The 21758-nt window shown below is 60.5% G+C and overlaps 1 long non-coding RNA gene across 1 annotated transcript; it reads left to right on the forward strand.

Moving 5' to 3' along the window:
* Positions 1 to 3896: 3896 nt before the first annotated feature.
* Positions 3897 to 20985, forward strand: LOC123332976. Its single transcript, XR_006550204.2, has 2 exons — positions 3897 to 8150; positions 19882 to 20985. It is a non-coding gene; the product is annotated as an uncharacterized LOC123332976 (long non-coding RNA).
* The last annotated feature ends 773 nt before the right edge of the window (positions 20986 to 21758 follow it).

The raw sequence follows: 21758 nt of genomic DNA on the forward strand, positions 1-21758 counted from the left end.
AGCAACAACAGTCATACCAACGTGCAGCTGGGCCCTAAACCTCGAGAGACGGTTGTTACTCAGCGAACAGAGTTCACACCAAAAACAATCTGCACCTTAAACAAAACTGAAACACTTTAAGGGAATGTGTTAAATGGTGGCGTGACGACAGCTCGATGTCTTGCAGGTGGTCAGGGCAGAGCGCCAGAGGGCGGCCACACAGGTAGCAACCGAGCTCTTCCCTTCAGCAAACACGGGCTTCCCACGTGGTCAGTGGGTGAAGAATCTGTCTCCCAATGCGGGAGAGGCAGGTTTGATCTCTAGGTTGGGAAGATCCCCTGGTGGAGGAAATGGCAGCCCACTCCAGTGTTCTTGCCTGGAGAATCCCATGGACACAGGAGCCTGGCGGGCTGCAGTCCATGGGGTTGCACAGAGTCGGTCACAACTGAGCGTCTGAGCACAGCACTTGAGCAAATGTGTAATGGGCTCAGGCACTGGAGATGTGAAATTCTAGGGATAGAAGCAGGTAAAATTTTGTCCTGGTCAGAAGAGCTCACAGTTTAGTATCATTCAAAGCAACAGAGGATGTCAGCTGGGGCACCCATGTTGGGGACACTGAGTCTGAGCCCGGGGACCCCATGCCCTAGCGGCGATGGTCCCCACGGGGTGCTGGTAGGCGAAGCAGGGACGGGAGCCCTGGGCCCTGCGCCTCCTGTAGCTGCCGTGCGCCTGCCTGCCTGCCTCCTCAGGGAGGTTCCAGGGCTGATGCTCAGTGCTCCCCTGCCTGGGTGATTAAGACACGAGTAACTGGTTCACAAAATGCTGATGGGATCAGGACCCCACGGACGTCTGTGCCCCCGCAGCCAGTGCAGACCCCAGCTCACGGGGACTGCGCGGACTCCCCGGGGACACAGCCCCTCGGGCGCGCACACCGCGGGCACTCTGTCTTCACGACAGTCAGGCCGCATCCATCATCCTGCTGCGGGGATAAATCCATGTGACCTCACACATCCTTGTCTAAAAACTGCTAATGTGTGCTCCTTTTGAAATATTCAAGATGTTGGGTGTGATTAAACGGGAGACAGGTTAAGGTGAGTTACGGCTTTATTTAAACTTCAGCACGTTGGGGTCGACCTATTATGTGAAGGGACTGAAAGCGCTTAATAATCCAAGAGGGCAGGCACGGTGGATCAAGATGTGATGCATCGCCGTGCGGGTTAGAATCCATCCCAGGTGCCTTCAGGCAGGCGTTCTACCGAGACCTGGACGGGAGCCTGGCTGTTGCGTGCCCCCCGGAGGACTTGGCCTCATTCCCCATGCTCCTGGAGGCCCAGGATGGGTGGTGGGTGGGCGTGTGCCTGGGGCTCAAGGCTCCAGGGCAGCGTCCTGGAGCCCCCCCAGCCTCATGTTCTTGGAGCCCCTCCTCCCCAGCTGGTGGCCAGCATGCCGGACAGACCAGCCTCTGAAGAGCAGAGGGTCCACCTGCAGCCATCTGAGTTTCGTGAAGTCCTCACTGTCAATCTCCCTGCCTCATGCGTCGAAAATGTCCCCTGCCCCCGGGACCCCCTCCAGGGGAGGAGGAGCTGGATGAGGACTGAGCAGTCACTGTCGGCGTCTTCACTGCGCGCACGCTTCTTCACCCAGGGGGAGGGGAGGATTCGCTCAGCCTGCCTGTGGGGTTGCCGGAGGTCTGGACAGGCTCTGCGTGTGCAGGGGCCTTGCGGAGCTGGACTCCGGCCTGAGCCTTTTGCAGGCGGGTGACCCACCTCCTGTGTGCCTCTGTCTCCCCATCCGTCAAGTGGGGACAGTGGTACCTACATGCGTAGCTGTGTCCTCGGGGTTCATGGTGTAACGTGTGGGAAGGACAGCACCTGGCTCGGTGCAGAACCTCAGCAGGTGGCAGCTTCTTACAGGTGGTCCCCACGACGGCACGGTCCCCCAGACCCTCGCTGCTGCTGTGCACCTCAGAGCCTGAGCCCAGGACCCTGGTTCCTGGGGACAGTCCCCTCCTGACGGGCCGTGTTTCCCAGGTTGGGTTGCTGTCTGTAACCGCACACACGGCCCCCACAGGGTCTTACCTTGTGCATCCGGAAAACTCCCCCATTGGATTCCTCTGAAGGGTGTGTGTTATGCTGCCCCCCGACCCCGTCACCGAGTAGAGTTAATTTCCTGGTGGGAGCGACCAGGGCGTCTCCCCCAATTTCTCCTATGACGAGTCAGCTCTGATTGGCACTTTGTAGTTACACACACTGGCATGGAAATGACAGGGACAGAGTGAAGGGACAAAGTAGGTGATGAGATAGTGAATCCCACTGGGTGATTGTAAATAGAAAAATACAGGAGACCCCTATAAGTTAATGATCACTCAAGAAAGCAGGTTTGTTTACCCACAAAACCACACAGGCTTGCTTAGCAACAAAACCATGCAGCAGAGGCTTGAGTGAGTGAAAGGTGCTCAGTCGTGTCCGACTCTTTGCGATCTCATGGACTATAGAGTCCATGGAATTCTCCAGGCCAGAATACTGGAGTGGGTAGCCTTTCCTTTCTCCAGGGGATCGTCCCAACCCAGGGATTGAACCCAGGTCTCCCGCATCCATAAGGGAAGCCCAAGAATACTGGAAGCCTGAGACGTGTCCCCAGACAATGGAACAGTGGTGGCGTGAGCCCCACATCCTGCCCATTGAGCTCAGCAAGTTCATGATCCCTATGTGTGGTAGTCGCTCAGTCTGTCTGACTCTTTTGCGACCTCATGGACTGTAGCCTGCCAGGCTCCTCTGTCCATGGGGTTCTCCAGGCCAGAATACTGGAGTGGGTGGCCTTTCCCTCCTCCAGGGGATCTTCTTGATCCAGGGATCGAACCCACGTCTCCTGCACTGCAGGCAGATGCTTTACCGTCTGAGCCACCAGGGAAGACCCTAGGACGCATGGAAAACAATAATGTGTGGACCTAGTTTGACCATGCAGGACAAGAAGACTCCGCTGCCCAATTTGGAGGAGGAGATGATGATGGAAGCATGATGTCTACTCAAGAAAGAAGGTCTTTTCCCCACCCCCACTTTGTCACGTTGATCACTGATGTTGGCGATTGCGGCCAAGATGGAGGACACACGTGAATCGGTCTCACTCAAACGTGAGTGTTGCACACGCCCACCTGCTGGTTTACTGAAGTGAGGAGTCTGGAAGGCCGCTGATTTACACTCTTACGAGGCCCCAGTGGGCCGGCTCCCTCCCCGGCCTCCCGGTCTCCAGGCGTGGTAGACTGTCTCCCATGCTGCAGTTCATGCAGCATGAACCGTTCCATGTGCAAGTCCGCACCTCTCTCCTCCTCTCCCCATCCACGGGGGAGACAGACAACTCTCATTTACGTCTCCTGCCTGCTGTGTGTAAACTGTTTCTTCCTGTTATGAAAGAAAGAGGAATCTGACTTACTGCCTCGGAACCACCCAAAGACCAGAAGCTGCAAGTTGGGATTCGGCCTCGGGGGATGAGGTGGGGAGGTGCTGTCGACCCCACACCGTGGGACCCCTGTGAGTGTGCACGTGGCCTGAGCTCTGGTAGGGGGCACCTTCGGGACGCACTGGGGGGACCCAGGGGTCTGTCAGGGAGGGCCGCTCAGCCCCTCGCACCTGCTGCCATCCAGTGGGGAACGGCACCCACGGGTGACCCTCATCTTCCTCTGGCTTCCGGCCAGGGCGGGGGGTACGGGTGATGCGGTGAAGGGCGCTGCCCTTTGAGAAATAACATGAAAACGTTCCAGAGTGAGACCTCTGCTCTCACCAGGGCCTTCAGTTCGGTCGCTCAGTCGTGTCCGACTCTTTGCGACCCCATGGACGGCAGCACGCCAGGCCTCCCTGTCCATCACCAACTCCCGGAGCTCACCCAGACTCACGTCCATCGAGTCCGTGATGCCATCCAGCCATCTCATCCTCTGTCAGCCCCTTCTCCTCCTGCCTTCAGCCTTTCCCAGCATCAGGATCTTTTCAAATAAGTCAGCTCTTTGCATCAGATGGCCAAAGAGTTGGAGTTTCAGTTTCAGCATCCGTCCTTGCCTTGGCTCCTCTCAAAGCCTTGCTGCACTTTCCCACGCACGTCCCCTGCCTGCACAGCTGCAAGTCAACCCCCTACCGAGGCAGTGCTTCTTTGGGGGCCTCTCCCTGCAGAGTTCCCCAGTGTTCCCCAAACCCCAGTTCTTTGGCTGGAAAGTCCTGGTTCAGCTGAGTCTTAGATCCAGCCCTCTCCCTCCCAAGTTGCTCAGGACTGGGTGGATTTCAAGGTGTATGGCAAGAGAAAAAAAGAAGAAAAATAAGCAAGGTCCTCCCCTTCCCCCCCGCAAATCCTCTGGGATGCAGGAGCCAATGTCCCAGTTACCCAGAGAGAGGTGGTTTTTTTCTGGGCATTTTAGGCGCTTCCCCCGTGGCTGAGACTAGCTTCGCAGTTGGAGCCCCTGTGGGGCAGGTCCAGGAGACAGAAGGGGAAAGAGACCCCGGGTACTGGACCCTCTGCCTCTCGGAGCCCCTTCCGTGCCTCCTGGCTCCCTGGGATTCTGAGCCCGGCTCATGGGGCGGAGCCGAGGTGGAGGAGGGAGGAGGTGCAGCCGCATCCAGGGCCAGCTGCTCCCTTCTTGCCCCCTCTTTCTGGCAGCGCTGCTTCATGGGGTCCTGCACGGCTGTCTGGGTCCCATCCGGGCGTCCAGCTCTGATCAGGGCAGGACAGCTCAGGGGGACCCGCTCCCTCTCAGCTGGCCCCAGAGGCGACTCCTCATCTTTGTTAAGAAGGAGAAAGGGAAGGAGTGAATCTGGGGGGTAGGTAGGCTCTCTGTAGAGATGAGTGGACCCCGCTTTCTTCTCTTGCGAGACTGAAGTTCCGTGTGGGTTGGCACGAGGTATTTTCGTGTTTTCTCTTCCTCTGATGTGCTTCCTGAAGAAGGGGATGGGTCCGGTAGCAGAGATGTGGGGGCGAGGCAGCGGACGCGCTGCTCCGGGTTCAGAGGCTCACCTGCGTCACGGGGGCCTCGCAACTGAGGCCCAGGCCTGTGCGGTGCCCGGTTCCGCGTCCCACAGGCCTCGTCCTTCCTGCTGCCGGGAAGTTCTCACTGCCGGCTGAACACGGAGGGTCAGCAAGGCCTCCGTGGCCTGTCTGGTCCAGCCACACGTCGGAGGAACCCTGGGTCCCTGGGGCCTCGTCAGCCCGTGGCGTGAGCGGCAGCGGGTGTGGCCCTGGGCTGAGACCTGCAGACGTCTGCGGTGCACCAGGATGTCTACCCTGACGGACCCCGCCTTACTGGGCCATCGCAACCCCTCCCTGCGTTGACCCCTGGGGAAAACAGCGGACTCCGATGCACTGCTTTCCATCTCATCTCAGTTTAGCCCCAGCTGATCGGGCACATGAGTTTGACCCCTTAGTCTTGCGTTTTTTTCCTTGGCACAGCAGCATGGTGAGATAAGCTGCAGGAATCTCTGGAAGGTTTTGAACTCCTCGGAGCAAAGACTCCCTAAGACAAGGTCTTATTATTCTCGTAATTTTGAGGCAAGTACCAATCTGCCAAGTACACAGAGAAAAATTATTCATCATCCCTTAACTTGGACAGGACGTAAGTACCGCCTTTGCCATTGGGATCTGCGGATCATTAAAAAGCATGGAGCTCTGCCTGCCAATCCCCACCCACCCCCCCATCACCGCCGCGCCCTTGAGTCCCACCCTTCAGGGGCATCGAGCCCGCCACAGCCGTCGGGAGCCCAAGACATGGATCTGCTTGGGGCGAGCCTGGCACGTGTGGGCCGTCCCTGCTACTGGTGAGACACAGGTTCATTAGGCCAGGCAGGCCTGGCAGGGAAGACCACGCCACCCGCGATTTGATGAGTGAGGTGCTTACCGTGTTTGGAAGCTCCTTAAAGAAGCCAGGTGCTGAAAGTGATCAGAGAACCGCTCACCAGCCTGGTCACGTGAGATGCAGCCACATGCGCTCAGCTCGATGCCAGGCGTCCCGGGGCACGGCCGCCCCCGCCTCCTGTGAGATGTGCTCAGCTCGATGCCAGGCGTCGTGGGGCATGGCCGCCCCCACCTCCTGTGAGAGGGTCCAGGCTGCGGGCCGTCATTGCCCTGGGGTGGCCCTCGGTCCCGATGACTGCAAGTCCCTGGGTAGTTCATTCTGTGTCCCTCCCTCTTCAGACCCAGCCAGACCCACAGCGTCAGGACCTTGGGGTGGGGGGTAGGAGAAGAAATCCGAGTCCCCCCCTTTATTTTGGGTTAGTGTCTTAGTTTGGTGTAGCTGAGGATGCTCACTGATCGTAAGAGATAACGCAGAGAGCCGCCTCCTCCATACTCTCTGCCCGGTTTCCCTCAGGCCTGGCAGGCCTACAGTCAGTCTCGCACCTGGATGGGGACGTGGATGCCGCCCCGTGGTCTCCTTCCCACGTCCCTGGTCTCCTCTGGGCTCGTCTGTAGCACCTCACACAGGTCAGAATGGCCGTCATCAAAACACACCTACACAGAGTAAGTGCTGGAGAGGGTGTGGGAAGAGGGAGCCCTCCTGCACAGTGGAGGGAATGTGAGCTGAGGCAGCCCCTGTGGAGACCCTAGGAATAAACCCCCCTGTGACCTGCGGCCTAGATGTCCATCGCGTTCTCAGTGGTCTCACCCCGTGTATCTGCCCCTGCCTCCTGGCTGGGAGACGTCTCCACCCCTGTCTGCAGTACCCAGAGCACCCTGAGGATGGGGGACGGACCCCATGAGGCTTTGCTGAGCGAACCATCTGGCGCCCGTGGGTGAGGGCTGAATCAGAGTGATCAGGATGCACTTGGCAAAATATGAGAGACCCTGCAGATATCTCATCCGGCCACACGGTGTGAGACAGTGTGCGGTGAGCCTCTTCTGACTGGAGGCGTGGGTCTGTCTTGACGTCCATCTGCGTGTGTGACGTGAGACAGATGCAGGTGGGTCTGCGTGAAATCATTAAAATTTAAGGCCATTCAAAGCGTCTCCAGGTACCCACTGCCGGGACTGACACCGGGCTACTTTTGTTGAGTTCCACTGAAGTCGGGGACCGTCGGCGGACGTGTCCCTCTGCAGATGCTCTGGGCACGCTGGGATCTGGTCTCTCTTTACCACTCCCCAGGGAAGGGAACCCCTGGGACCCGTATGGGAGGCTTAATCAGTCACCCGGCTTCATGAGGGTTTGGACCAAAACAGCTCGAACTCAGGTCCTGTAGGAACAGGGCATGGAGCGCAGACCTCTGTGTCCTATCCACGTCCAGCAGCGTTTTCCCAGCGAGGGGCCCCTTGCCTCCTGCAACTGATCCGGCGGCAGTTGTTGATAGTAACTTGGTGGTCGTGTGGTGTCTGGAGACGGCTCAGATGTGCTTCCAGGAGCCCTGCCTTTGGAGCCGAGCAGACACAGGTTCAAATCCTGGTCACACTGTCCTCAAACCCCAAACTCTGTGCATCAGTTTCCTTTTTGTGCATTTTCAGCAAGGATGCTCTTTCTTTCCTGGGGAGCGTGAAATGAGAGCGCTTATGAAAAGGCCAGCGCCGTGCTTGGTCTATAGTTGAAAGAGGTCTCCAGGTTTCCCACCCTCAACTGGTAGGAACCAGAAATCACGGCCCAATAATTTCTGGAGCATTTAGTACGAGGCAGAGCCAGAGGCAGCGTGGGTCAGCTCAGGGGCAGCCCGGCCCACACGGGTGCTGGCACCACCCAGGACTCATGAGACCTTCCAGTGGTCGGAAGGATAGAGAAGCTGGGTCATCCTCTGTCGTGAGGAAGAGGAGCTCACAGTTTCAGGGGAAAACCTCCCTAACAAGCGTGCACCCGGCGTGGTCTGCAGAAACCAGGGCCGGTCTCGACCACCGGCCGTGTAAGGAGGGACCGCCCCTGGAGTTAGCCCTGGGACCCTCTCTTCTGACGGAGGACGTCTGACCCGGAGGCCGCCCGGTGCACGGTGTCAGGACTCACGCCCCAGATGCCGGCCTGTGGGCGGGGCAGGTGGGGTGGACACGTCTTCCCTCCGGCGTCCGTGTGGGCGGGTCCCGAGGGCAGGCGCGTCCGCGTGCATGACGTCATGCTGCGTCATGCCGCGCCCCACGCCGCCCCGACTCCCGCTCTGCGGAGGCGGACCCCGGTAGGTGGGTGCCCCTTCTGAGGGACCCCGCGAGCGCCCTGCTCCTTGCCCGAGGTGAGGACACAGCGGGAGACGCCCTCGGTGAACCAGGGTGAGGGTCCTCACCGCGCTCGCGTCTGCCGGCTCCATCTTCAGGCCTCAGAGCCGGCGCTTCCGCCCCTGCGAGGGGCGTCCCATACCCGCCACCGAGCAGGAGAGGGTGGGGAGGCTTTCATAATATCGAGACGTGGATCCCTAGTTTATAAAAGCTCATATTTGAGGTTTGAAGTTCCTTTTGCAATTACTTTTTTGTTCAAGAGCCGTTGCTGTGTAGTCGCCCTTACGCATTAAGGCAGGCGTTCTTTCTGGGGGAGGCAGCACGTGCCCCCAGCCCGCTGCCGGGAGGGGCCCAGGCCCCGGGTGCACCCCCGCTCCCCGCCCCCGCCCCCAGAGACGGGCGTTTCTCCGCACATGTCCCAGGGCTATGCGAGCAGCAGCGTCCCCCCAACCTCGTCCTGCTCCTCTCCTCCCGGTGCTCCCCCACCCCGTCCTGCTCCTCCCCTCCCGGTGCTCCCCCACCCCCACCCCGTCCTGCTCCTCCCCTCCCGGTGCTCCCCTGACCCCGTCCTGCTCCTCGCCTCTCGGTGCTCCCCCACCCCGTCCTGCTCCTCCCCTCCCGGTGTTCCCCCACTCCCACCCCGTCCTGTTTCGTCCCCTCCCAGTGCTCCCCCCACCCCATCCTGCTTCTCCCCTCCGGGTGTTCTCCCACCCCACCCGATGCTCCCCTCACCCCACCCCATGCTCCCCTCACCCCCACCCCCTCCTTCTCCTCCCCTCCAGGCTGTGGGGTCCCATCCTGCTGCCTGGCCTGGTCCTGTTCACCCTTTCCCACCAGCTGAAGCCACCACCCCGTGGGGTGACGTGGTGGGTGATCACATGAGGGGTGATCCCTTCAGAGTCCTGTGGGTCTTTCACGAGGGTTGGAGGTGTATGGCCAGCCTAGCAACCTGCCTGAGCAGGTGAAGGTTGTGTCAGTGGACGTAGACCCTGACCTCTGGGGCCCGCGTGCTGGGGGTCACTGCCTCTAGGACTGGAGGGGCCTGGGAAGCCGTGGCCCTGCTCAGGCCTCCAGGACTGAACACAGGGAAGTCTCTAGAGACAGGGTGGCACCCGGGGATGTCACCTGAGGACAAGCTGGCATCCCCAGGGGAGCAGACCCAAGGCTGGAGGGTCAGGCGGGACCCCCCAGATGCGGTGCTCACCTCTGTGGGCCATGGCGGGGGTCCACACGTCTGGGAGCTGGGAGGGGCCCTGGGTGCTGAGGCAGATGAGGTCTGAGGAAGAAATGGAGTTTTCCAGAAAGCCTCTTCCTGTTGTCTGAGAAAGTCTCTGAGTCCTGGTGCTTTCTGTGGAGGAAACGTGGGCGTCTGCAGGGCGCCTGGCTGCGTCCCCGCGGTGGAGTGGAAAATCGCAGCTGGGTGCAGATGCATATTTAATAAAGCCTTTATCTCCCCTCCAGCCATCAGCCTGTGGCCTCTCTGAACTCAGAGAAGTGCACGCAGGGGGCATTTGAAGGTTACTTGGCTGCTGTTCTAATGGAACGGAAGAGCATGAATTCAGTTGTTAAAAATGTAAGAGGCAGAATGGGGCTCCCGAGAGATCAGGGCATCGGAGGCCAGGCCGTGGTGGGGCCAGCGTGGTGGGTGAGGCTCCTGCCAAAGCTGCCGTCTCAGCCTGGGTGCCTGGCATGGTCTGCAGATTCTGACTGTCCCCGTGTCCCTGCGGTGGGGAAGAGACCCTCAGTCCCTCCAACAGGGACCCCTTCCGGGCCCTTGCTTGACCTCCTTGTGAGCCCATGGCCCCAGTGGAAGCCCAGCATTCACGCTGATTCCAAGCCCACCCTCTCCTCCCTGGAGGACGCGCCGGCTCGGACAGAGACCTTGGCTGCTACTCGAGTTGGCAACCCCCGCCGGTGCCACCGGTGCCTGCAGGGCTCAGGCCAGACCCCGAGGTGGGTGCTGGCAGACAGGGTGAGGTGTGCAGAACATTGCAGACACAGGGGAGCCCTGGTCTGTCAGTTCAGTTCAGTCGCTCAGTTGTGTCTGACTCTGCGATCCCGTGGACTGGTGGTCTATGGAGCCGCCTTGAAGTTCTCTTCAAGGAGCTGCTCACGGTTCTCTTCTCTGCTCCTCACAGCAGCTGCATGAGCTCCAGCCATCATGTCTGTATCACATACAGGGGTCGAGGTAGGATCTGGGCATCAGTGTCCCTGCTGCCCTGGTCCTGGCATGTGGTAGTGAAAGTGAAAAGTGAAGTCACCCAGTCATGTCCGACTCTTAGCGACCCCATGGACTGCAGCCTACCAGGCTCCTCCATCCATGGGATTTTCCAGGCAAGAGTACTGGAGTGGGTTGCCATTGCCTTGGTAGATCCCCAAAGTCCCGACTCCTCTCAGGATGAGGTTCTGCCTCGGTGAGACCCGCAGGGCCAGCACCGGGGGAGGAACATGTGGAGGACTGGCCCATGGTTTGCGATGACTTCTACAGGAAAACAGAAATGCAGTCCTGCTTTTCCAGCTGCCTTAAAATGCCCACCAGCTACCTGTCCACCTGTCTGTCCGTCCAAGGGCTGGGCCTCCCGCCGAGCGCCAGGGGTGCACAGACCTGCACCCAGGCTCTCGGGGTCTGTGGGCAGGGAGACAGGGAGCCCTTACCCTGGATGAGGCCGGGCACTGCCCCCAGCCTGGTGACAGGCACTTCCAGGGCCCAGGCTCCCGGGCTTATTGCAGTGCGTCTGGCAGGGACAGGTGGCCAGGACAGCTCACCAGGATGGGGCGGCCTGCTTCCCAGAGCCTTCCTCTCTGCTGGGACGAGGAGGCATGTTCTTGCCCACTGTCCACCGTGGGGAGGACATCACCAGGGCCGCTGATGCTTCCCAGCTGGAGCCATGAGGCTGGGCAGCCGGTACGTGAGTGGTGGGGGCAGCGCTGACCGTGACTGTCTTCTCCGAGAGTGGGGGTTGGGGGCCAGGAGTCAGGGGGAGCGGGGCTAAGGGGCCGCGATCGATGCGGGGTCCTGCACGTCGAGGTTTATCGAGTGTCTTCATTTATTTACACTGGTTCATCTCACCGAGGCCTCAGCCTGCTGATGGAAAACAGTGTCAAGCACCGTGCCGTCAGTAGTGATGAGGCTCGGGTCGGGGGTCATGATGAGGCTCGGGTCTGGGGGGTCATGATGAGGCTCGGGTCAGGGGTCAGGATGAGGCTCGGGTCGGGGGGTCAGGATGAGGCTCGGGTCTGGGGGGTCATGATGAGGCTCAGGTCGGGGGGTCAGGATGAGGCTCGGGTCGGGGGTCATGATGAGGCTCGGGTCTGGGGGGTCAGGGAGGGGAGGTCGGAGCAGGAAGGTGGGAGAAGCACTTTCACCCTTGCTGCCGCCTGCGCTGGGGACAGGCATCCGTGTGTCCATCGGGGGCCCCGCTTGCTCAGGCCCTGTGCACCTGTCCCATCTGCAGGCCGGCCCTGAGGGGGCTGATGCTGCTCCCGCCGCCCTGGACGTGCGGGGAGGTTGGACCCTCGCCTCGCCAGGTCACACGTGGGCCTGACTCGGTCCAGGCTGCTGTCCCGGGTGAGCTCCCGCCCCCACCCCCGTCCCGCCATGTGACTCGCCCAGGAGGAGCCCACGCAGCTGGGAAAGGACGGCTGAGTCTCAGTCCCCTGGGGCCAGGCAGTGAAACTGGAGGGACACCATTACGTCTGTGCTGGGACAGCGCGGCCATCACTGGCTCCCGCCCGGGGGGACAGCTGTCCGCGGCTTTCCTGATGGCCCTGTAAACCGTGTGCGGGCAGACCCTGTCTACCGCCGGGTCCCTGAGGGCCTGACTGACCTGCTCCAGGTCACGTGAGCAGTGCGTGCAGAGCTGGGAGTGCAGCGTGCCCTGCCCCAGATCCAGTCCCTGGGGCGTCCCCCTCCCGGGGCTCAGGTGTCGATAGGGGGCCCGTCCTGGCTCCAGACAAGTGTCCAAGGAGGTGAGGACCGTGGGGACACTCAAAGGCCATGCAGAGGCTGGCCGGCTTGTGTGGCCTGGGGCCCTTTCCCAACCGCTGGGCCAGCCTCCCCTCCCGGGTGGGGCCATGTCTTCTGCCCATGGCCCGCCTCTGATGCTCGGAAGGCTGGGTGTGCTGGCGTGACCCCTTGCAAGCCTGGTCGTGGGTAGGGGGGATGCCTAGCAGTCCTGCTTTTCCTCTGGGACCCTGGCTCCACCCTGTCCCCCTGGAGAAGGACACCATGTGGACAGAGAGACACCACCAGAGAACAGCATGCTCCAGGGACAAACCTGGCAAGACCCTGCAGGTGGGAGGAAGCCTCCGGCCCACTAAGCCAGTGGCAGACACCTGTCCAGTGAGCCTGGCTGAGTCGCTGACCCTCGGTGTTGCTAGTGATAATCAGTTGTGAGGGAAGCAGGAGGTTGTGGAGTGGTTTTTAAGAGATAAACCATGTGTGTTGTTAACTCATGGAGGACGGCAGGCAGATGGGGGTGGGGCGGGGGCTGAGGCCGTGGGTGCTCCCCGACCGAGCTGGACACACACCCAGGGGCCGTGTCTGAATGCCAGGTGTCCGGGGCAGGAGGCGGGGTGGGCTTCCGACTGGTGACCATTCGTGGAGGATAGAATCAGACTCAGATGGGAGAGGCAAGCTTAGCACGTGGGCCTTGGAGGAGCTCTCGGGGGTCTCCACCCGGCCGCCTCTACCCCAGACCAGAAGGTAAGGGAGGGCTTCCGGGGATCAGAGGGGGACAGGCCGTCACTGACTGAGCCAGGGGCCAGGCGTGGAGGGGGCAGTGAGCGCCTCGCCTGGCTTGGCATCGAGGAGGCCTTGCCCCCTGGACGTTTTCTCGGCAGGAAGGCTGTGTCCCAGGACAGAGACAGGACGCTCTCCATGGGGTTTCACTCCCGCTGATGCCCTGCGGAGCTTATTCAAGCCTCTCGTGTTCACGAGAGGCTAAGGGTGGGTCCGCCAACGAGCAGATTTGGAGACGGGTCAGCTGCTGCTGGAGACGCTGAGAGGCTGCAGGAGGACCTTGAGTGCCTGGGACGCAGGCGGCTTTGTCCTCCCTGCAGACCCGGGGTGAGGGGTGGGGGACGAGGGCTTGGGTGTTCTTAGTGCTCCTTATTGGGGAGGACAGTTCTGAAGGTCAGACTGAACGTGAAGCTCAGAGTTCTTGCAACAACAGCAAACGGGTTAAGAAATTCTAGCTTAGGTCTTCCTGCAGCTTCAGTTTCATTTCTCCTTGAGAATCTGGCTCATTCCCATCTGAAGAGTGTCCTACTCTGCCTGCCGGCACCGCAGGCTGTGTTTGGTGCTGGCTCTCTCCTAGGAATTCAGCGCTTTTCCCCCTTGTGAGGCTGAAATCCCTTGACAACCTCTCAGCAGCTCATCATCTCCCAGGAAGCCAGGCTCTCAGCATCGGATCTGAACTTGAATGCAGCCTAATCAGGGCTTCCCAGGTGGCTCACTGGTAAAGAATCCGCCTGCCAATGCAAGGGACGTAATAGACGTGGGTTCAGTTGTGGGTTGGGAAGATCCCCTGGAGGAGGGCATGGCAGCCCGCTCCAGTGTTCTTGCCTGGAGAGTCCCATGGACAGAGGAGCCTGGTGGGCTAGTCCATGGGGTCGCAAAGAGTTAGACACGATTCAAACGACTGAGCATGTACGCAGACCAACCACCTTGAGGATACAATTAATTACCTTGTTTCCTCATCTGTAAAACGGGGTTATGATGACCGCAACACAGGCTATCCTGAGATTTAAATGAAATTAAGCCACCAGTAAGCCCTCAGCACTATCCCTGACTCGTGATAAATGCTCAGGAAGGCTCCATCTTTCTCGCTGCTCTTGCTGTAATGATCAGCCTGCTTTTGCCACCGTGATGCTGCTCACAGCATCTCAGATCACAGAGGAGCTGTGCGTCTACACCCGCAGTGCTGACCTCTCCTGGGAGTCACGTCTACACCCGCAGTGCTGACCTCGCCCAGGGAAGTCACGTGGAGATGAAGAAGGCTGAAGCCATCTGCTGGTCCCATGTCCCCTGGAGTCTCTGTGGATCCGCGACTGCCCTCCTTTCAACCAATGCTGTGATTTTGGCTGTAATCTCTGTCTCTTCTCTCATGAAAGATGCATTTTGCGTGACAGCTGAAAAGAAAGAAGGAAACTTAGCAGTGAGGAAGAGCCGTAGGAGCCTGAGGGTCCTGCCGGGCTCGGCACCCTCTGACGAGCCCCTAGAGCTCCTCTGAAGCACGTGGGTTTCACGATTGAGGTTTTCTGTCTTTCCTGCTGTAGCGCTGATCCTCACCTGACAGAAGGGGCGTGACGGTCAGAGGAAGGGCCCTGGTTTGCTGTTACAAACAGCTTTATGGAGCTGAGATTTGCATACACTAGAAAGCTCACCTGCTCCTAGCGTACAATTCAGTGGGGGTTAGTATGTTTGCAGAGCTGTACAGCCAACCCCAGTGTAATTTCAGGACTCTGCTGGCTCCCTGAGAAGTAATGTCAGGCTGCTTATACTCACTCCCTGGCAACATCGGCCCTGGCTTAAAACTCAGCATTCAAAACCTGAAAACCGTGGCATCCTGCCCCCTCACTTCATGGCAAATAGACGGGGAAAAGTGGAAACAGTGACATTTTATTTTCTTGGGCTCCAAAATCACAGTGGATGGTGACTGCAGCTACGAAATTAAGAGACACTTGCTCCTTGGAAGAAAAGCTATGACAACCCTAGAGAGTGTGTTAAAAAGCAGAGACATCATTTTGCTGACAAAGGTCTGTTTAGCCAAAGCTGTGGTTTTCCCAGTAGTCATGTATGGATGTGAAAGTTGGACCATTAAGAAGGCTGAAAACCGAAGAATTGATGCTTTTGAACTTTGCTGTTGGAGAAGACTCTTGGGAGTCTTCAGTCATGTCCGACTCTGTGTGACTCTATGGACTATATAGCCCGCCAGGCTCCTCTGTCATGGGGATTCTCCAGGCAGGAATGCTGGAGTGGGTTGCCGTGCCCTCCTCCAGGGGGTCTTCCTGACCCAGGGACCACACCGGTGTCTCTTCCATCCCTGTGCTGGTGAGCGGGATCTTCACCGCTGGCACTGTCCGTGCTTCACTCGGGGCCTCATGGAAGTGAAGCTACATGTGCCTGTCTGCTTGTGTCTGGCTTGTTCCTCTGAGTACAATGTCTTCAAGCTTCATCTGTGCTGCAGCGTGGGTCAGAATTTCCTTCCTTTTGAAGCGTGAGTAGTATTCCACTGCGTGGATGGACCACATTGTGTTCGTCCACTTATTTATCTATAGACACGGGATTGCCTCCACATCGGGCTGTTGCAGGAATGCTGCTGTGAGCTCAGTGTACAGATGTGAGCCCTGTCCTGAGCTCTTTGGGGTGTACTCAGGAGTGAAGTGCTGGATCACTTGGCAGTTCTGTTTTTGGGTTTTTGAAGAACACCCACTGTTTTCCCCTGCCATGGCGGAGTTCCTCACGCTGGCTCCTGGCATTCCCCAGTGTTGCTTTCCCTTTGGCCATGCCCAAGGGGTCCAGACCTGGTTCTCTCTTTAGGGCTGGGAGTAAAGGGTGGACGCAGGTGTCCTGGACCCTCCAGGGGTCCACGGCCTGAGCTTCCAGCTCCAGGGAAGATGGTGACTGCTCAGAGCTGGGGGGCCTGCCTCCTGCTCAGCAGGCTCCTAGGTCTGGGGCAGTGGCGTGGAGGGAGCAGGCAGTGTCCTGCTTGTGGTGGATGTGCCGCGTGGAAGGTGGGTTGGCAGGGCTGAAGCTGGAATCACGGGTCTCCCTGATCCTGGAGACCAGGCTGAGGGGCCACATCCCAGGGTGGGCAAGCAGACGCCACTGCCGGGGCAGGACCCCACAGGGCCCCTGGTACATGGTGTCTGAACCATGGAGCCCTTGCATGTGGAAGGAAAGGGGGTTAAAACCTCGTGTCTGCTGAGACGCGAGTCTGACCATGATGGTCTCCCAGCCTCAGCTTAGTGAGAAAGACAGACGGCAGTCAGTGGTGCTCAGGGAGGCAGCACCGGCCTCCAATCCCGACGCCTCGCACAGACCGCTGGCCGAGTCCCGCCAGACACCTGCCACCAGCCGAAAGGCCTTGTGTCACAGCTGGGGATCGTGGGTTTTGTTTTTTTCTCTAAATGAAGTGGGCATTGAGGGGCTGGATGGCCGACACCTCTGTGGAAACTGGAGTCATTCCAGCCGTCAGCTTGGTGTGCACATGTTTATATGTGTACACATGTATGCACACATGTGAAAACCATGCATGTACACGTTTAGGCATGTGTGCATGCACATACGTATGCACTACAGGTGACTACATGTACACGTATGCACACGTGTATACGCACGTGCACACACGTGTATGCACACGCACACGTGCATGTATGTGTGTGCACACGTGCACGTGTGTATGCACACATGACCACGTGTACACAGGTGTGTGCATGTGCGTACACAGGTGTGTACATGTGTGTACATGCGTACATATACACACACGTGTGCATGTGCATGCACATATGCGTGTGTGTACATGTGTGTATATGTGTGCGTGGGTATGTGCGTGTGTGCATGAACCTTGTACTGTGCTTGGACGCACAGGACTCAAAGAGGCAGGTCTGTGTTTTCTCCTGACTGTTTCCTCTCCATTTTCCATTTTATCATTTTAACGAATCCCAGGGCTCCTCGGCTCCAGCCTGGCCGGTGTCTGGACCCTGCCTGTGGAGCGTCTGGCGACACTGAAAGGCAGACGTGGCCTCAGGTGCCCCTTCTCAGGGCCCGGGGCTGCAGCCCTGCTCTGTCCTCAGGCATGTGCTGACTCTCTGAGGTGGAGTGCCCTACTTTGTGGGAAGCAGGAAAATGTAAATGCAGGGCAGAGAGGTGAGGGGGGCTCGCCCTCACGGCTTCCAAGCTAATGGGCTTTTCACTGCCTTCTTCCGTCGGGCAGCGTGTCTGTGAGGAGGCCAGCCTGTGAGCGCATCCTCTGAGGCCACAGTCCCTGCAGCTTGAACTGACCTTGTGCAGAGCTTCTCCTCTCGTCCAGCTATTGATTCTTTAATGGTGTCTAATGATGTAAGGAAGCTGCTGGCTGGGAGTTTCACTGCCATTGATCGGGCCTTAAAGGGTCATGTGGGACCCACTGGCCCACATCCTGGGGTCTGAGCCCCCATGGACCCAGCCTCACCCCAGGGCCCCCATCCTCCCAGCTCCCCCTACCCCAGGGCCCCCCATCCTTCCAGTTCTCCCCTCACCCCAGGTCCCCCATCCTCCCAGCTACCCCCACCCCAGGGCCCCCATCCTCCCAGTTCCCCCCACCCCAGGGCCCCCCATCCTTCCAGTTCTCCCCTCACCCCAGGTCCCCCATCCTCCCAGTTCCCCCCCACCCCAGGTTCCCCCGTCCTCCCAGCTCCCCCCACCCCAGGGCCCCCCATCCTTCCAGTTCTCCCCCCACCCCATGGCCCCCCATCCTCCCAGTCCCCCCCACACCAGGGCCCACCGTCCTCCCAGCTCCCCTCACCCCAGGGCACCCTGTCTGTCTCTGGTGGAGGGCTCCAGGCTCCCGGCTGTGCCCCTGCTCCCGATGTACCCAGGGCCCCCGTCCTCCCAGCACCCCCCACCCCAGGGCCCCTATCCTCCCAGCTCCTCCCACCCCAGGGCCCCCATCCTTCCAGTTCTCCCCTCACCCCAGGTCCCCCACCCTCCCAGCTCCCCCCCACCCCAGGTCCCCCATCCTCCCAGCTCTCCCCACCCCAGGGCCCCCCATCCTTCCAGTTCTCCCCTTACCCCAGGTCCCCCATCCTCCCAGCTCCCCTCACCCCAGGGCACCCTGTCTGTCTCTGGTGGAGGGCTCCAGGCTCCCAGCTGTGCCCCTGCTCCCGATGTACCCAGGGCCCCCATCCTCCCAGCACCCCCCACCCCAGGGCCCCCGTCCTCCCAGCTGCCCCCATCCCAGGGCCCCCTGTCTGTCTCTGGTAGAGGGCTCCAGGCTCCTGGCCGTGCCCCTGCTCCTGATGTACCCAGGGCCCCCATCCTCCCAGCTCCCCCCACCCCAGGGCCCCTGTCCTCCCAGCTGCCCCCACCCCAGGGCCCCCATCCTCCCAGCTTCTCCCATCCCAGGGTCCCCCATCCTTCCAGTTCTCCCCTCACCCCAGGTCCCCCACCCTCCCAGCTCCCCCCCACCCCAGGTTCCCCCATCCTCCCAGCTCCCCCCACCCCAGGGCCCCCCATCCTTCCAGTTCTCCCCTTACCCCAGGTCCCCCATCCTCCCAGCTCCCCCCACCCCAGGGCCCCCCATCCTTCCAGTTCTCCCCTTACCCCAGGTCCCCCATCCTCCCAGCTCCCCTCACCCCAGGGCACCCTGTCTGTCTCTGGTAGAGGGCTCCAGGCTCCTGGCCGTGCCCCTGCTCCTGATGTACCCAGGGCCCCCATCCTCCCAGCTCCCCCCCACCCCAGGGCCCCTGTCCTCCCAGCTCCCCCCACCCCAGGGCCCCCGTCCTCCCAGCTCCTCCCACCCCAGGGTCCCCCATCCTTCCAGTTCTCCCCTCACCCCAGGTCCCCCACCCTCCCAGCTCCCCCCCACCCCAGGTTCCCCCATCCTCCCAGCTCCCCCCACCCCAGGGCCCCCATCCTCCCAGCTCCCCCCCACCCCAGGGCCCCCATCCTCCCAGCTCCTCCCACCCCAGGGTCCCCCATCCTTCCAGTTCTCCCCTCACCCCAGGTCCCCCACCCTCCCAGCTCCCCCCCACCCCAGGTTCCCCCATCCTCCCAGCTCCCCCCACCCCAGGGCCCCCATCCTCCCAGCTCCCCCCCACCCCAGGGCCCCCATCCTCCCAGCTGCCCCCACCCCAGGGCCCCCCGTCTGTCTCTGGTGTAGGGCTCCAGGCTCCCAGCCGTGTCCCTGCTCCCAATGTCCCCAGGCACATCCCTCTTCATCTGTCTCAGTCCTACCTGTACCCTCTAGACACATCTCAAATATCATTTCAAATGTCAACTAACAGAGTGATCTTTAGAAAATATAAATCAGATCATGTCATTCTTGCGCTTAAAGCCTTTAATGCGCTGGTTGCTCTTTCCGCCTGGCCTGAGGCTGCCCTGCGTCCAGGCCCTGCCCTGGCTCCCACCTGCTGCGCCCCCTGGGTGTGGTCCAGCCCCCAGGGGTGGTCCAGGCTCCCCGATGCTCACCTGCCCTGGGCTCTTGCTTCCCCTGTGTCCTCAGGGGGGTGGTTCCCCCAGTTCTCTGCGTGGCCAGCTCTGTCTCCTACAGTCATGTCTGCATTTAAACCCCGACCGCCTGCTGGAGGGGAGCCCCTCAGAGCGGGGCCCCCATTTTGGCTCAGCAGCGCAGCCACGATGTCCAGGGGCTGCTGTGAGCTCCCTTTCGGGGGGGCTGTGAGCTCCCTTTCGGGGGAGGGAGGAAGGTCCAGACTCTGGAAGACTTGGTTAGCCTGCGGCCTGGGCGGATGGACGCCCGCTGCGCTTCAACACCTCATCTCGGTCTCCTCTGCCTAGCGCTGCCTCTGACCAGCCAGCCTCCTTGGGTACCGCTGGCCGGGCTGGTGGAGGTGACCTTCAGGGGTGGAGGGGGCTGGTGACCTCAGCTCCGGGCAGTGCGGAGCGCCCCCTGCAAGCGCCCATGCGTTCCCCCAACAGCAGCTCTGTCCGGGTTCCTCCGGCTCTGCGAGGTTGGCGGGGAGTAATCTCAGGGACGGGGCGCTGTGTGGTGGTGGGATGGTCTCCAGGGGTTTATTTATTTACAGGAGCAGATGGTCCAGGCTTAGGAGAGGAGCCAGGTGGCCGCTCCTCCTGGAGACCCGCTTCCTGTCCAGCCAGCGCCAGCACACCAAAGACCAATCCTGCGGAGGAGGCCATTCGCCTTCCTGAAGAGGAAACTGCGGAAGCAAGGACACAGACCAAGACAGCTGTTCTGAGCAGTGTGTTCGCGTGTGCGCTCTGTCCCCGCAGGAGCCACAGGAGAAGTGGGCGCCGTGGGCTCCTGGAGGACGCCGGGCCCAGGGTCCGTGTGCGGCCACGTCCATCAGAAGCTCCAGCGAGGGCACCGGCCGCCGCTGCACCCTGGGCGGGCGTCTCCCCGATCCCATGGGAAGGCACCCGGACGCGGCTTTCTGACTTAGACATGAGACTGTCGGCCCCGGTCAGGCGGGGATGGGTGCTCTGCCCACCCTGGTGTTCGGTTCCTGGGGTGGCTGACCATCTGGGAAGAGGCCATGTGCCCTCAGCTGTCCCCAAGCCGCCGAGCACCTGCGCCTCCCGCCGCCCAGCTCACCCCAGCCCGGCTCCAGGGCCACTGTCCGGCACCCTTCATCAAGGAGTCAACCTCTGTTTGCAATCAATCAAGTCCAAGACAGCGACCTGTGGACGGGGCCTTATTTCCTTTCCTTGACTGATGACAATAGACAATTGATTTCCTGTCTAAAGCTGGGTACTTCAACGAAATTAAAAGAGTCATATCTCTACGGAGAATAATATTCTAATCTCGCTCACCCCATCGCCAGCAGGAGGCCCGCGTTTCATGTCTCTGGAAGCAGCCTTTCATTTCCTGTCGGCTCAAACCCCGCTGCTCCTGGGACTGAGGCTGTGATGCTCACCGCTGCTGTGTGTGACTCACATGACCTCCTCCCTGACCCACTCAACCCCTCTCCGACCTCCCACAGCCACTGTCTGACCCGCGTGACCTCTGCCCCTGACCCCTCAGCCACTGTCTGACCCGCGCGACCTCCATCCCTGACCCCACACAACCTCTCAATCTGCACAACCTCCTTATTGAAAAGAGTCAGCCTAGTGAGGCAGTGGGCACTGGCCCATTTTACAGATGACGGGTTTCAATAAATTCAAAGAATCTTCCCAGGGTCAGGATCTTCAGACAGTGGGCAGAAGGGGCAGGAGGGAACCTTGGTCCTTTTGTGCAAATCCTTTGACGGAGGGACCACACCTGTCCCCCTCCCTCCTTCCTGCATGCCCACCTGGGGCCTCCTCCACCCTGGGGTCAGTCCTTGGCCTGGCCCAGCTGGGGCTGTGTGCGGTTCTGGTGGACGGCATGGCATGGCAGACCAAACCCACCATCCATCCTCACGGTCTGACGGTCATGGGACTCCCGCCAGATGACAAGAGGGTCCTGACGAAGAGGGCATGGATGGTGGGGGCCACCCGGTCAGAGCAGGGGCGTGCGTGGGGAGCGGATGGGAGAGGCGGCCTTTCCTGCCATCACCTGGAACCCGGGCTCTGAGCACCTCCCTGGAGCTACCCACCCCTGGGCCCTCGAGCAGGTAGACCTGGGCCCCTCCTGCGAGTCACGCGCTGGCAGAGCTTTGCTTCCTTATCTGAAAGGTGGGTGCATGGCTCCTCTGGGGGATGGTGTGATTTGCTAATGTGCGTCTTCAGTCACAGAGCAGGTCACTCTGGGGGCCAGACAAGCTGCTGCCCCGGCTGGGGGTGGCTGGGGAGACAGGCGGTAGGGAGGTGTTGGGAGGCTACACCTGAAGCAGATGACCCCTCCCCGATGTTTGCCTGGGGGTGGCTGTCATGTCAGTTGCGGCTGTTTGTTGATTTTTAAAATCCCTCACGTCCTTGCTGAGGGCACGGCGTCTCCAGGGGCCTGGAGTCGGCTTGACTTTGG

The sequence above is a fragment of the Bubalus bubalis genome, chromosome 3 (genome assembly GCF_019923935.1).
Source record: "Bubalus bubalis isolate 160015118507 breed Murrah chromosome 3, NDDB_SH_1, whole genome shotgun sequence".
NCBI lineage: Eukaryota > Metazoa > Chordata > Mammalia > Artiodactyla > Bovidae > Bubalus > Bubalus bubalis.